We start from the raw sequence: 13,830 nt of genomic DNA, 5'->3' as shown, positions 1-13,830 counted from the left end.
AAGCAATGCTTTAATAAAAAAACGAAGCAAGCATTCATTGTCACTTCAAAAAGAGACAAATTTGCTTTGAGAAATAGCTTCAAGTTTCAAGCCTGAATATAAAGCTGTGTGATCAGGAAGCTGAGCTCTTTCACCAACTCGCATCTTCAGTGCGATCTCCCTGGAAATCAAGCAATCATCAGTCTTTTGAAAACCTCAACAGCATTATCTAGTAAATCAGCGCACAAGCTTTTTCTGTGGCTGCCTCTTTATTTTAGAGCTGGGGCTAAATGCCACAAAGAAAACATGTCTTCAAAACAAAAATAAAACAAATCCCGACACAAAAATATCTGGACATTCACAGCTATTCTCAAAGTCCTTAAAAAACCTTAACCAGTAATGGAAAGTCTGTGACTCCTAAATGTTTCTATTGTCACTTCAATAGAAGATACAGAGTGAAAGAAAGGTGAGATGAGTGAGTGGTGAGTGAGTGGTGAGTGAGTGAGGTGAGTGAGCAAGTCAGGTGAGTGAAAGAGAGAATGTGGGGGGGAGGGGGGGCAACACTTAGCATGTGATCCCAACAAACTTTCATTTCCTTCTGTGAATCCCATTGTCAAATGGTCCTGTTAAATATTTACCCTTCCCAGATTACTAAAATGGGATGAAATGAGACTTTTTGTTGTTCAGGCCATTTGCACAAGTCTGTGGTACCAAGATAAAATTCTCATGCCTTCACTGGATGAAGGACTGTCACAGCTAGGATCTACAGCAGGACAAAATGGGTTCTCAACCTTCTTTGATACTCTTCTGGGAAACAACACCATTCTTCCAGCAGTAAAGCTAAATTCTTTTGCTCAACCATTCAGCTGCTCTGCTGGAAGACTGTAGCTTAATTTTATTATTTTTCATCAGGGATGGTCAGGATAGGGGAAAACTAGGGCAGAGTTAGGTTTATTTTTACAGATAGATTTCTTGGTACAAAAATTGCTGAAATTACACTAGGGTGCATCATTCAGCTGACTCGATAGAGACAGCCTGGATCATATTGCAGTTACCCAAATAGACCATTTTATGTAACACCTGTTTGCTCTTCTTCATATAGATATAATAGTTCTTTAAGCTCTTCACACAGAGCTCTAATACCTTGTTTACACAGCAGCTGCCGGGTACCTCCTTTGGCTTTGCTGTGAATTGCAATGCAATGTGCAAACACGTACCACAGCATCAGACCTGCTTGATTGTGGGAACTGAACTCAGTCAAACTGAGCTGCACACACAAAGAGGAATACATTTATACTGGCAGCATCGGCGGAGAAGAAAAGAGTTGACGTTTCGAGTCCTCATGACCGAAGGGTCATGAGGACTCGAAACGTCAACTCTTTTCTTCTCCGCCGATGCTGCCAGACCTGCTGAGTTTTTCCAGGTAATTCTGTTTTTGTTTTGGATTTCCAGCATCCGCAGTTTTTTTGTTTTTATCTATACATTTATACTTACAGCCCACCCACCTCCCCACTCCCCCAAAACAACTAATATACTGTTCAGATAGATAGTCCGGCAGCATTAACCTTTACCCTCCAAACATACACACGCTTTAGAGTTATGCTAAAGAAAGGAAAGAAACAACTACTTTATCTTAAAAAATATAATGGCCGAGCTTACTGGGTGACTCCGTAGGTAAATGCACCACCACCTGGTAGTGTAGCATTCAGCCCTGTAGACCAGGAAGATCCTACCTTCCACCACTGATTTGTGCTGAACCAGCTATTCTAAGCTGGTGCAGTGGTAGAGAGGAAATAGCTGGAACATAGGAACAGAGAACGCAATTTACCTCCACATATCCCTTAATACATTTGGCTAACAAAAATCTATCAATTTCAGCTTTAAAATTAATAATTGATCGCACATCAATTATTGTTAATGGAAGAGGTCCAAACTTCTACCACCCTTTGTGTGTAGAATTGTTTCCTAATTTCGCTCCTCAAAGGTCTGGCTCTAATTTGTAAAAATGATTGTGCCCTCTAGTCCTAGGCTCCCCCCATCCGCAGAAATAGTTTATCTTTATCAACCCTATCAGGTTCACTCGATATCATGAAAACATCACTCAAATCACTTCTTAAACTTCTAAATTCCAAGGAATACAACCTTAGTTTGTGTAATCCCTCTTCTTAATTTAACCCTTGGAGTCAAGATATTGTTCTGGTAAATCTATGCTGCATTCCTTCCAAGACCAATACCCCATAAATTGCAGCATATAAATCGATCTGGCATATAAGACAACACCATTTATCTCGCCCCAAAAACCATGTTTTTGCATATACTTGGCAGATAAGTTGACCCCCTTTCCAACCACAGCATGCAATCTTATTTGCAGTCAGCCTCAATTTTTCCCCCCACAAATGTGTGTTTTACTTACTGGTACCTTGTAACTGGGCATAAAGGATCAAGCAGGCAATATGCGCTGTGTTGCAAAGGTGTACGGGAGTTTAAGACAAGCCACTCTTTGCATTGGAAGCAGATGACATTTCAAAATGGCAACCATCCCCACCTGCATTTTACTTATGTATAAGTCAACCCCATTTTTGGAGGGATTTTTCCAGGCTTCAAAGGTTGATTTATACGCCAACATTTACAGTACCCTTCCTAAGTTGTGGTGCCCACAACAGTTCATAGGTGTGGTCTATCTAGGGATTAGTATAATTGTGATCTGAGTATCCTGTAGGACTGGAGCGGGGGAAGGTTGGGTATGGAGTATTGATGGCTCAATCAATTAGGGTTCCATTTACTGATCATTGTTCAATGATTCTTGTTGGAACATGTAAGTGCAGGGACGTCAGCTAATTCAAGGATTGTGCTCGGCTGTGATGCACCATGATTGATCAGGAGGTAGTGACGATTTACTTTTAGACCCACCTGCGTTGCATCTCCACCATTGGAATCATTCTCTGAAATATCTGCGGAATATACTCAGGTCAAGCTACCTCTTTCTATGTATCCTGCTTCCACCAGTGTTGAGCATTTTCTCTGAAACTCTGCCTTTATACTCAGTAATGACCTTTAATTTATGCCACCTAATAGCTGACTCACCAACCAACGGAACTAGTTTCTCCCAAGTTGTTTTCGTCAAAACACTCAATTTTGAACGCCTCTCTCAGATCTCCTCTTAGCTCAAATAAAAGGAGCTGCAATTTCCTGTTTTCGAGTGAGAAAGCTGTACTTTTCCATGTCTGGAAAAGTGCTGCTGAACATGTGAAATCTGACAGTATCTGGGTTACTGTTAAGATTGGCTTGGAGTAGTTAGGGTGATTGGCTGTGGAAGCTAAATCCTTCGTAAGTTTCAAAAAGAACATGGATTAACATTTGAAAAAGAAAAAAACTGAAAAGGTTATAAGGGATGGTCAGAGAACAGGATTGTGGATAGCTCAGGATGGGCTGATTGAACTCCCGTGCTGTAAACTTTTATACTTCTAGGCCTTACACTGATAAAAAAGACAAAGAAACAAAACAGAGAATGGAAACTGAAGAAAACTTAAAACCACGTTGATTGCTGAGGTTAAATTCTCCAATATGAACAGAGTTCCACTAGCAGATTTGTATTTTGTTTAGCATTTCCTGTTGAAATAGTTGAAGCTTGGGAAGCATAATAAATCTCCCTGCCACAGTGAGTCCCTGACTTCAACGCAATTGTTGCCAAAGTCTCTGCCATCAACAAGCTTCATCAGGATTGTGATGGAATACTCACCACTTGCCTGGAAGGCAACAGCTGCAACACTCAGGAAGCACAACACCATCTGTTTAACAGAACGCTGTTTGATCGGCACCCCTGCCATTCAAGTTGATGTCCACCCCCTCCATCACTGACATCTTGCGGCTTCTCTGTGTTCTATCTATAGATGCACTGAGTCAACTCACTAAAGTTATTTTAACAGTACCTCTCTCCTGCAACCTCCATCTGCAGCAAAGACAAAAGCAGCAATATTGTTGGCAACACCATCACCTCTAAGTCACACATCAGCCTGATGTCAACATTATAGAATCCCCTACGTAACACCATCATGGGAAAACCATCACAAGCACTTAGCAATTCGAATAGAATTCCCACCATCACCTTCCCAAGGCATCAAGGAATAGGAATAAACGTAGCCTTGCCAACATGTACACAAGAAGCAGCAACAACTTCACAGAAAGCAAGTTAACACATTATCACCATTTTATTTCAATGAGTATCTGAAAACATGAATTAAATATTTCTGTCAATCTCATCTACTTTTAATGCTATATCAATGCATTAATTTATTTTATATTACTAATCCCATAAGCCTCAATTTAAATCTTAAAAATATAATTTCAAGTAAAATTAAAAGATCTGGTTCAAAAAGTGCAAAGTGGATGATCATGGAGTGGTGAAGTGATGTCACGCTGAGGTTTCAAAAAACCTTCACATTGTAGAAAGAAGCAGTGAGTGAAAAGTTTAATCAACTTTGAAGTCCTGGGAAGGAAGGGGTTAAGACTAGGATATTATGACAACACAGTGAGAATGTAGGGAGGAGAAAGAACGTGTAGAGGCTGGCTTATTGGCAGTTTAACAGGACAATTACTCAGTACTATGTTTACGTTCCCTCGAGTGTAGAAGATGGTGAGGTGATCTAATTAAGATTTTTAAAATTACAAAGGGACTCAGTAACGTAGATGCAGGGAAATTATTTCCTCTGATGGTAGAAAACCAAAAGAGAGGGTATAACCTTAAAATATATCCTACATTGTGAAATCAATGTGCACTTTTTCCACAAAGAATTGTGGAAATCTGGAACTCTTTCCCCTGTGGATACTCAGTCAATTTAAATTTAAGAATGAAATTCATAATATTTTTGTTGGGAAAGGATATTTAGGGATATGAAGCAAAGGTGCTTAAACAGAACTGAGATATAAATCATCCAAATAAATGCATATTATAGAGGCTGTAATAACCATGATCTAATGGAATGGCAGAACAGACTCCAGAATTTTGGATTTCCAGCATCCGCAGTTTTTTTGTTTTTATCCAGAATTTTAATGTCCCATTCTGAATGGGGATGGAAGCAAATTCAATTATAATTTTCAAGAGGGAATTGGATAAATTCCTAACAAGGAAGAATTTGCAGGGCTGTGGGGGAAAGAGCAGGGGGTGTTGAAATTAATTAGATAGCTCTTTCAAAGATCCGGCACATGTATGAATGAGCTCAATGATGTCTTTCTGTATTGTATGATTCTATGCTGCTCCTGTTCCTATTACACAGCTCCTCTGGGTATAGCTGCTTATGTAGTAGCTGCATGGAGAGTACATTACAAGCTGGTGGCTGACAGAAAATAAATCCAGTCCCACTAGCAACATAAAGACAATACGAGTGAAACAAGTGGCATTTTTTCCCGTAAACTATATCCTCAAAACTTATTCTGTTCATGACTGCTATTTGTTTAAACAATTTCGCATTATGTTTCAAACATGCATGTTATTCTAGCTGTACAATAGTGTTAGTGTAAGATCTGATAACATGACTCCTAAATGGCAGCTTAAGATTGTGTAAGTATAGCAGAGAAGAGAATCTAGTTTTCAAATCCCTCCATGGCCTTGCCCCTCTCTATCCCTGTACCCTCCTTCAACCCTATGGCCCTTTGAGTTGTGGTTGAAACTGATCAGGGATGAATTGAGTATACAGTTTAATGTGTGAAATCACTGCTGGCGAAATTATTATATTTGCATAAATTGACATATTTACCAATGAATCATAGTTGCATTGGCTGCTCATGGGACTGACTACAAATCAGCAGTCTGGAGCCCACATGTATTGTTAAAAACCTCTGCACGACCAAAATTGTTGACATTTAATGATCACAATCAAAAGTACAAGCCACATGCTCCTTGCATTATATTACAATACCAAAAGAAACCTTCCACTGTCAGAGTTTCAAGATGCCAAAGGATTAGCACAGTGCCAAATCTAGGTAACTCCAGCAGCTAGGCCTAAGTTTTGCGCACATCAGGCACGCTTGATCGGTGGGCCCGGAAGCAGCCGCAATTTCCAGGTCTGGCTGTGATCGGACCCTGAATGCGATTTCACACTGGCTGGCCAATTAACTGGCAGCCAGCATGCAACGCGTGCTGAGAGAGGTTCAGTGCTGCTAGAGGGGGTCGGGAAGAGGGCGGCCAGCGGGAGAAGTGAGGGTGCAGGCCGGCGCTTCCAACAAAATCCCTGACGGCTGACAACTGCCTTGTGGAGCTGCAGCATTGGTCCAATGAAATTTTCACAAAAAAATCCATAAACTCTCTGTGTAATATAAATTCAAGCAACTGACAGCAGAATTCATAACACCTCAGCCCTAAAATATCTTTTATTTTATTTCTTCCTGGACATTCTATCCTGCCCTGGATCGAGTATGAAGTGAAAACGTGAAGGCCGCCTGGCCAATTGGCCCGTCTGCCAACCGTAAAAGCGCAAGGGCCATGTAAAATCTGACAATTACCTCCTTAATGGGCTTAATTGCCTGTTTAATTGTTGGCGGGCACACTTCCGATTTTTAATGAATTCAAATTTCACCATCTGTCTTGGTGGGATTCAAAGCATTACCCTGGGTTTCTGGAATACTAGTCCAGTGACAATACACTATGCCAGCGCCTCTTCAGGTAACAATGTAGGTTTTATGGTTAACAGTGCAAATGACTAACTTACTACAAAAAGATTAAGTAAGAGTGAGCAGGAAGCATCATGGATTAACTAGTATAAAGGGTACGGTATGTATCCAAAACATCACTTTGCAGAATAAGCAGCGCGGGCAAGAAAATACAGCTGGTGTAGTAACTCACCATGTTCCTGTAGAACTTTAGATGAGAATCTTATAAACTTCTGAAATCATGTCATAAGTTTAAAATAGTTAACTGGAGTCACTACCAAGTAACTAATGATCATAAGAACCATGGAAAAAAGTGACTTAGGCAGACAACCTAGTGCAGTACTGAGGAAGTACTGAACTGTCAAAAGTGCTGGCTTTTGAATGAGGTATTAAACTAAACCCTGTCATGATCTCACTGAATGGCGGAGCAGACTCGATGATCTGAATAGCCTACTTCTGCTCCTATGTCTTATGGTCTTATGATCCATCTGCCCTCTCAGGGGGTTATAAAAATCCAATGGTACTATCTCGAAGTGGGCAATATTTAACCGTCAGTCAACTTCATCAAAACAAATTATCTGATCATTTTCTAATTGCTGTTTGTGAGAGTGGCGCGAGAGAGAGAGAGAGAGAGAGAGCGCGCGAGAGAGAGAGAGCGAGCGCGCGCGAGAGAGAGCGAGCGCGCACGAGAGAGAGCGAGCGCACACGAGAGCGAGCGCACACGAGAGAGAGCGAGCGCACACGAGAGAGAAAGAGAGAGAGAGCGCGCACGAGAGAGCGCGCGCGAGAGAGAGCGAGAGAGAGCGCGAGAGAGAGAGAGCGCGAGAGAGAGAGAGCGCGAGAGAGAGAGCGCGAGAGAGAGAGCGCGAGAGAGAGAGCGCGAGAGAGAGAGCGCGAGAGAGGGAGAGCGCGAGAGAGGGAGAGCGCGAGAGAGGGAGAGCGCGAGAGAGGGAGAGCGCGAGAGAGGGAGAGCGCGAGAGAGGGAGAGCGCGAGAGAGGGAGAGCGCGAGAGAGGGAGAGCACGAGAGAGGGAGAGCACGAGAGAGGGAGAGCACGAACTCTTTTCAGTGCTGGTCCACAACACATATTCTGCACATTTACAGTATGAGAAGGAGAAATGCATTTACAACAAGGACCTTGCTGTGTGCAAATTGGCTGCCAGGTTTTCCTATGTTACAACATTATACTTCAAAAAGTACATCCCTGGCTGTTTGAAGTGACATCACATTATAAAAGGTGCTATATAAATACAAATTCATTCTTTCTTTTTACTGTTTACATTACAGAACTGGACAAAGGGAGCTTTGACCATTTTTTAAACAAATACAACTGCACGTGGTACACTGGTTACATCATATCCTGTGACCAAAAACAGGCAAGTATCAAAGAATGGTCAGGTGACATTGATGGGTCATCACAGGGCATGACAATGACAATATTACAGGGAGACCACAGTGCAATACTGAGGTCTTGTGTGTTTTAATTCTAACTAAAATAAACTGCTGCATTGCTAATCATAGGAACATGCAGCACAGGAGGAGGCTATTTCATGCCTGTGTTGGCTCTTTGAAAGAGTAGTCATGTTTAGTTCCACACCCTCACGTTTTCTGTCCATAAACCTGTAAGGGTCCTCAGCTTTGTGTACCTGTACCTAGTCTCTTATATGAAAACAAAATCAGTGGAATCAGCTTCCTCCAATTTTTTTTCTACGTAGAGTGTGCAGATCCCTGTGAACCTGCTGGAACTGAAGACATGGAAGTCAAGCTCAAGGCTTTCAATGGTCCACCCAGCAGGCTGGTTCCACAGAATTAGAGAGGGTGCATATGACTCGTGCTTTTAGTATAAGACTGGAGCACAAAAATCAAGGCTAACCACGGTAGCTGCCGGAATTTAAATTCAATTAATAAATCTGGAATTGAAAACTGGCCGCCAGTCTTTGGGATGTACGCGGCCTTATATACTGGCACTGAAATTCATATACCACCTTACTCATTTGTGTGATAGGCAGAACGTCTTTGTGGCTTGACAGTATCATCCTGTTAGTGGCAAATACCACTCGTGGTACTGCCAAGTCGCAGCCAAGTCACCTGTTGCTAAATTCGAGAGATATCTTGCCCATCTAGGGCAATCTAAGGTAGACAAGACACTTTTCAGGGCTGAAAGTGACAGCCTTAGGTCTGCTCATGAGTTTGCATGATATACAGCGCAAAATGATCTAATCAGTGAGGCTGTTATGCCGCAAGATGTCTTTAATGCTCCCTATTTCAGCATCAAGCTTGCATGGTGAACAAATAGCGCAGGCCCTATTTACAAGGTTGCCAATAAGACCAATTTTACAGTGTGTGGAATTATAAGAATCCCACCTGGCCAATCACTGGTTGCTGTTCGCGTTGGGCAGAGTACAGACTGTACCCAACCAGCCCGTGCTTACAAAATTCAAAACACAGTGTCCAACATTAGACGTGATTCCGCAATTGGACATTTGCTAAATAATCCTAAGGTTGTTAGTTGGGTTCGCAATGTGGCACATTTGGCTTTTTAAAATTCATTTGTTTTACAGGATGTGGGCGTCCCTGACTAAGCCAGCATTTATCGTCCATCCTAATTGCCCTCATGAAGGTGATGGTGAGCCGCCTTCCTGAACCACTGTAGTCCCTGTGGTCATGGGTTTGGAAGGTGCTGCCTAAGGAGTCTTGGTGGGTTTCTGCAGTGCATTTTGTAGATGATACACACTGCTGCCACTGTGCATCGGTGATGGAGGAGTGAATGTTTGTGGAAGTGGTGCCAATCAAGCTGGCTGCTTTGTCCTGGATGGTGTCAAGCTTCTTGGGTGTTTTTGGAGCTGTACTCATCCAGGCAAGTGGAGGGTATCCCATCACACTCCTGACTTGTGCCTTGTAGATGATGGACAGGCTTTGGGCAGTCAGGTGAGTTACTCGATGCAATCCTAGCTTCTGACCTGCTCTTGTAGTCACAGTCTTTATGTAGCTGGTCCAGTTCAGTTTCTGGTTAATGATAACCCCCAGGATGTTGATAGTCGTGGATTCAGCGATGGTAATGCCATTGAATGTTAAGGGGCAATGGTTAGATCCTCTCTTGTTGGAGATGGTCATTGCCTGCACTTTTGTGGCATGAATGTTACTTGTCAACTTGTCAGCCCTGGAAATCATCCAGGTCTTGCTGCATTTGGACATGGACTGCTTCAGTATCTGAGGAGTTGTGAATGGTGCTGAACATTGTGCAATCATCAGTGAACATCCCCACTTCTGATCTTACGATGGAAGGCAGGTCATTGATGAAGCAGCTGAAGATGGTTGGGCCTAGAACATTACCCTGAGGAACTCCTGCAGTGATGTCCTGGAACTGCTGTGATTGACCTCCAACAACCACAATCATCTTCCTTTCTGCTCAGTATGACTCCAACCAGCAGAAGGTTTTCCCCCTGATTCCCACTGACTCCAGTTTTGCTTGTGCTCCTTGATGCCCTACTCGGTCAAATGCTGCCTTGATGTCAAGGGCAGTCACTCTTAGGACCCTGTTCTTTCTGTCTGCAAAGAACATGTACATACATGGTGCCTTTTACCAGCTAAATAAAGTAAGTGACAGCCAGTGACTCATTCCTCAGGGCAATGCCCTGACAAATCAGGATCAAGCTGCCTGGCTCAAATTTCAAACAATGCTTGGTAGTTAGCTGTCAGTCACCAACACTGGTGCATTCTCCATGGCAACACCACTTTCCAACCAATCAGCACTCTCTTCACATACAGTATAAATTGTTTTCCCCTTACGTTGGTATTCTTGCAAATGTCCTGATGAGTACAAAGCTTAAACATGCCTCTTTTTTCAGCAATACACAAATGGAAGACAGAATATCTGCTAAACCATTAGTTCTTACTAAAATTGTGACACTAGGCACTCGATTAATAAAATTCGGCAACAGCAACTGGATAAAACAAGATTACAAATTTAATGGAAAAGCACTTAAAGCAGAGCCAATTATTCCCCTCCACAAAGAGTTAGGGCATCAGGAGAATGTCATGTCACCAAAAGCTATGGTGTAAAATTCAGGAGCTAGTTAGAAGGTGATTGAGGAGCATACACTGTACATCAGCTCATGATTGTGAGTCCTTCAAATGAGACCTTAACAAGGTCTGCAGTCTGCCTGTTTATTTGGCCAATGCATATCCCTTGGCACTATTTCAAAGCCCAGCAAGGAATTCTCGGTCACCTGGCCAACATTCCTCCCTCTTGTAAAAATGAAAAACAAAAATAGATTAACTGGTCTTTCATCTCATTGCTGCTTGCGGGAATAACTGCAGGTTTTATCTATGCAGTCAGTTCTGCACTTCAAGTACTTTGAGATGTTTGAGGAATTACGAGATGATGCATAAAATCCTTTCTTCTACTTTCTTTGCCGTCTCCTCCACACTATTTCTTTTCACAATCAACGTCTTAAGCTGACGTACAGGGTATGCTTCTCAGTCTCCTAACTATCCCTTGAATTTTACGCCATAGTCTTTGCTTCTGTTGGTTGATGACTAGGTAAAACAAGATTAGAAATTTAGGGGAAAGCACTTAAGCAGAGCCAATTATTCCCTTCACAAAGAGTGAGGAGCAAGGCAGCAAATCAGGAAGAAGGATTCAGAAGCATCAAGAAGCATCAGTTAAATTAGCAACATGATCATGTTCAAAACACGAGAGGAGGAAAATAGATTTAATGTTAGCAAATGCTGTATTAACTTTCCAATCTGCTGTAAAGTATTTCAATCTTTTCTGCTGTATTAAAATATATTATGTGATGACATCTCTACAATAGTTCACTTATATTCTGATTTAATAATGTGCTCTGGCTGCACTAGAAAAAGCTGACTAGTTGCTATAGTACATTAAGCAATTGTCCTGTATATCAAACCACAGAATTAATACGCATAGAGAGGCAGGATAATGGATGCCTGGGAGGAAAGATACAAGAATATAATTCAAATCTAGGAATTCTGATGATGTTATAAATCATGAAGCAAAGGCTGTAGATTATGGACACTTACAGAACCCCATCACTGGTTAACTTAAAGAAGCATCCAAGAATGTGTTGAGTTTGAGATGTCAGTCTTGCCTCTGATTCTGAAGGTTCAGGGTTCAAGTCCCACTCAGATGCTTGAGCACAAAATCTAGAGAACCAGGACTCCGGTCTAATACAGAGGTCTTAAATGTCTTAATTCCAGCAACACATCAGTTTATTTCAGTTAATCACAGAACTTGTAGCACAGGAGATGGCAATTTGGCCTACTATGCTGGTGTTGACTCTTTGAAAGAGCAGTTATCCACACTCCCCCTGCTTTCTGTCTGCAAACCTGTAACTTCCTCAACCTCATGTACCTTTGCATATTCCCTTATGGGGGCGGGGGCGGGGGGGGGGAGAGAGAAGGGAATCAATGGAATCAGCTTCTCCAATCTATTTCCTTTTGTATACTATTCTTCTATTTATAAACCCAAGTACCCATATGTCTTTTTAACTACATAATCAATTTGCCCTATCATTAATAATTTGTATATATGGACACCAAGGTTTCTCTGCTCATCTATACTTTCAAAATTGTCCCATTTATACTTTACTGTCTTTCTATATCTATCCTCTCAAAATGCATCACTTCACAATTCTGTGCATTGAACTCCATTATCCTGCGTATTTTACCATCCGATCTATGTCATTCTGAATTCGACAACTACCCTCATCACTATTTATTACATTGCCAATTTTCTACTGTAAATCTTATAATGCTGCTCCCTGCAACCACGTCTAGATTGTTTACAAAAAGTGAAAAAAAGTAATGGGTCCAAAACTGACCCTTGAGGTACAGCACTGCAAACCCAAGTCTGAAAACCATCCATCCATCACCATTTTCCATCACTAAACCAATTCCATATCCATACTGCTGCTTTCCTCTTAATTCCACCTTATTAACAAGTTTCCTTATGGTACCTTGTCAAATGCTTTCTCAACAGGTACTGCATAACCTTGATCAACCAATGAAATACTTTGTGAAGTTACTGTTGTGGTATAGGGAATCCCAGCAGCCAATGTGTGCTCAGCAAACTCCCACAAACAGCAATGTGATAATGACCAGATCATCTATTTCAGTGATGTTGATTGGGGGATAAATATTGGCCAGGACACCAGGCATAACTCCCCTGCTCTTTTTCAATATTGTACATTCACCCCAGCAGGCAGATGAGGCGTCAGTTTAACATTTCATCTGAAAGATGGCACCTCCAACTGTGCAATACTCCCTCCGTACAGCATTGGAGTGTCAAACTTGATTTTGGGGCTTGAACCTGGGACTTTGCAATTCAGAAGCGAGAATGCTAACAACTGAGCTCTGGCTGACAGTGGTGAAAGATGACCTGGAGTAAAACTACAATCAGCTTGAGGCACCCACTTCCACAAAAGGAGAGGAGAAAATAGAACCGGGGAGAAACTGGGCAATGATTTTTATATCTTAAATACCAGGTTAATCTTCTTGCTTTTTCTGGAGTCTGGCCATAAGTATGATTGAGGTGACCACAACAACAGAACAAAGAGACTGGAGCCTTAAATAAAGGCAGTGAATTCAAACATAATCTCATAAAACATACAAGTTTCCCATAAACAAAATCATGTTTACCTCAAACAATCCGCAGCCTTCATGGGTTAAGAATTTCAAGAGAACAGAAAAAACAGCTATTATTTCACACGAAGCACTCCTTGCCAACTTGTAATATGACCGAACCAACAGATGTACAACATTAAAACAGCACAGGACATACCAAAAGCAGTATTCATTTGTCACACAGCTTAACTGGTCAGACTCTATAATCCATTCCCATCGTCCCACAACAGGCAATTTCTTTACTCAGAAAAGCTGCCATCAGACCATAACAAATTAAATTGGATCTCAAATAAAATCCTCTTTTTTGATGACTACAACTGTTCTAAGACAAAGAGAATGACACCATCTAAATTGGGACTTTTGTTAATGAAAAATTATTTCTTTTAAATTGAGTACTTTGAGCAAATAAATGAAAGAAACAGAGACACCTCACATTAACAGAGTGAAATTCTGCAGCAAAATGCTTTTCAAAATCTTAAAATAAAACTGTTGATTTAGCACTTCTTTAGTAAACGCATTGGATAATTTCAGAGTGATGCGTACAATTCAGTCTTACATA

General features: G+C 41.5%; 1 protein-coding gene across 7 annotated transcripts in view; it reads right to left on the bottom strand.

Moving 5' to 3' along the window:
* Positions 1-13,830, bottom strand: part of disp1 (dispatched homolog 1 (Drosophila)) — a 423,869-nt gene that overhangs the window by 241,607 nt on the left and 168,432 nt on the right. The gene's annotated exons all lie outside the window — the stretch shown is intronic.

Source organism: Carcharodon carcharias, chromosome 5 (assembly GCF_017639515.1).
Source record: "Carcharodon carcharias isolate sCarCar2 chromosome 5, sCarCar2.pri, whole genome shotgun sequence".
Classification (NCBI taxonomy): domain Eukaryota; kingdom Metazoa; phylum Chordata; class Chondrichthyes; order Lamniformes; family Lamnidae; genus Carcharodon; species Carcharodon carcharias.
Note: the sequence above shows the minus strand (reverse complement) of the source record. Positions and strands in the feature narration are given on the sequence as shown.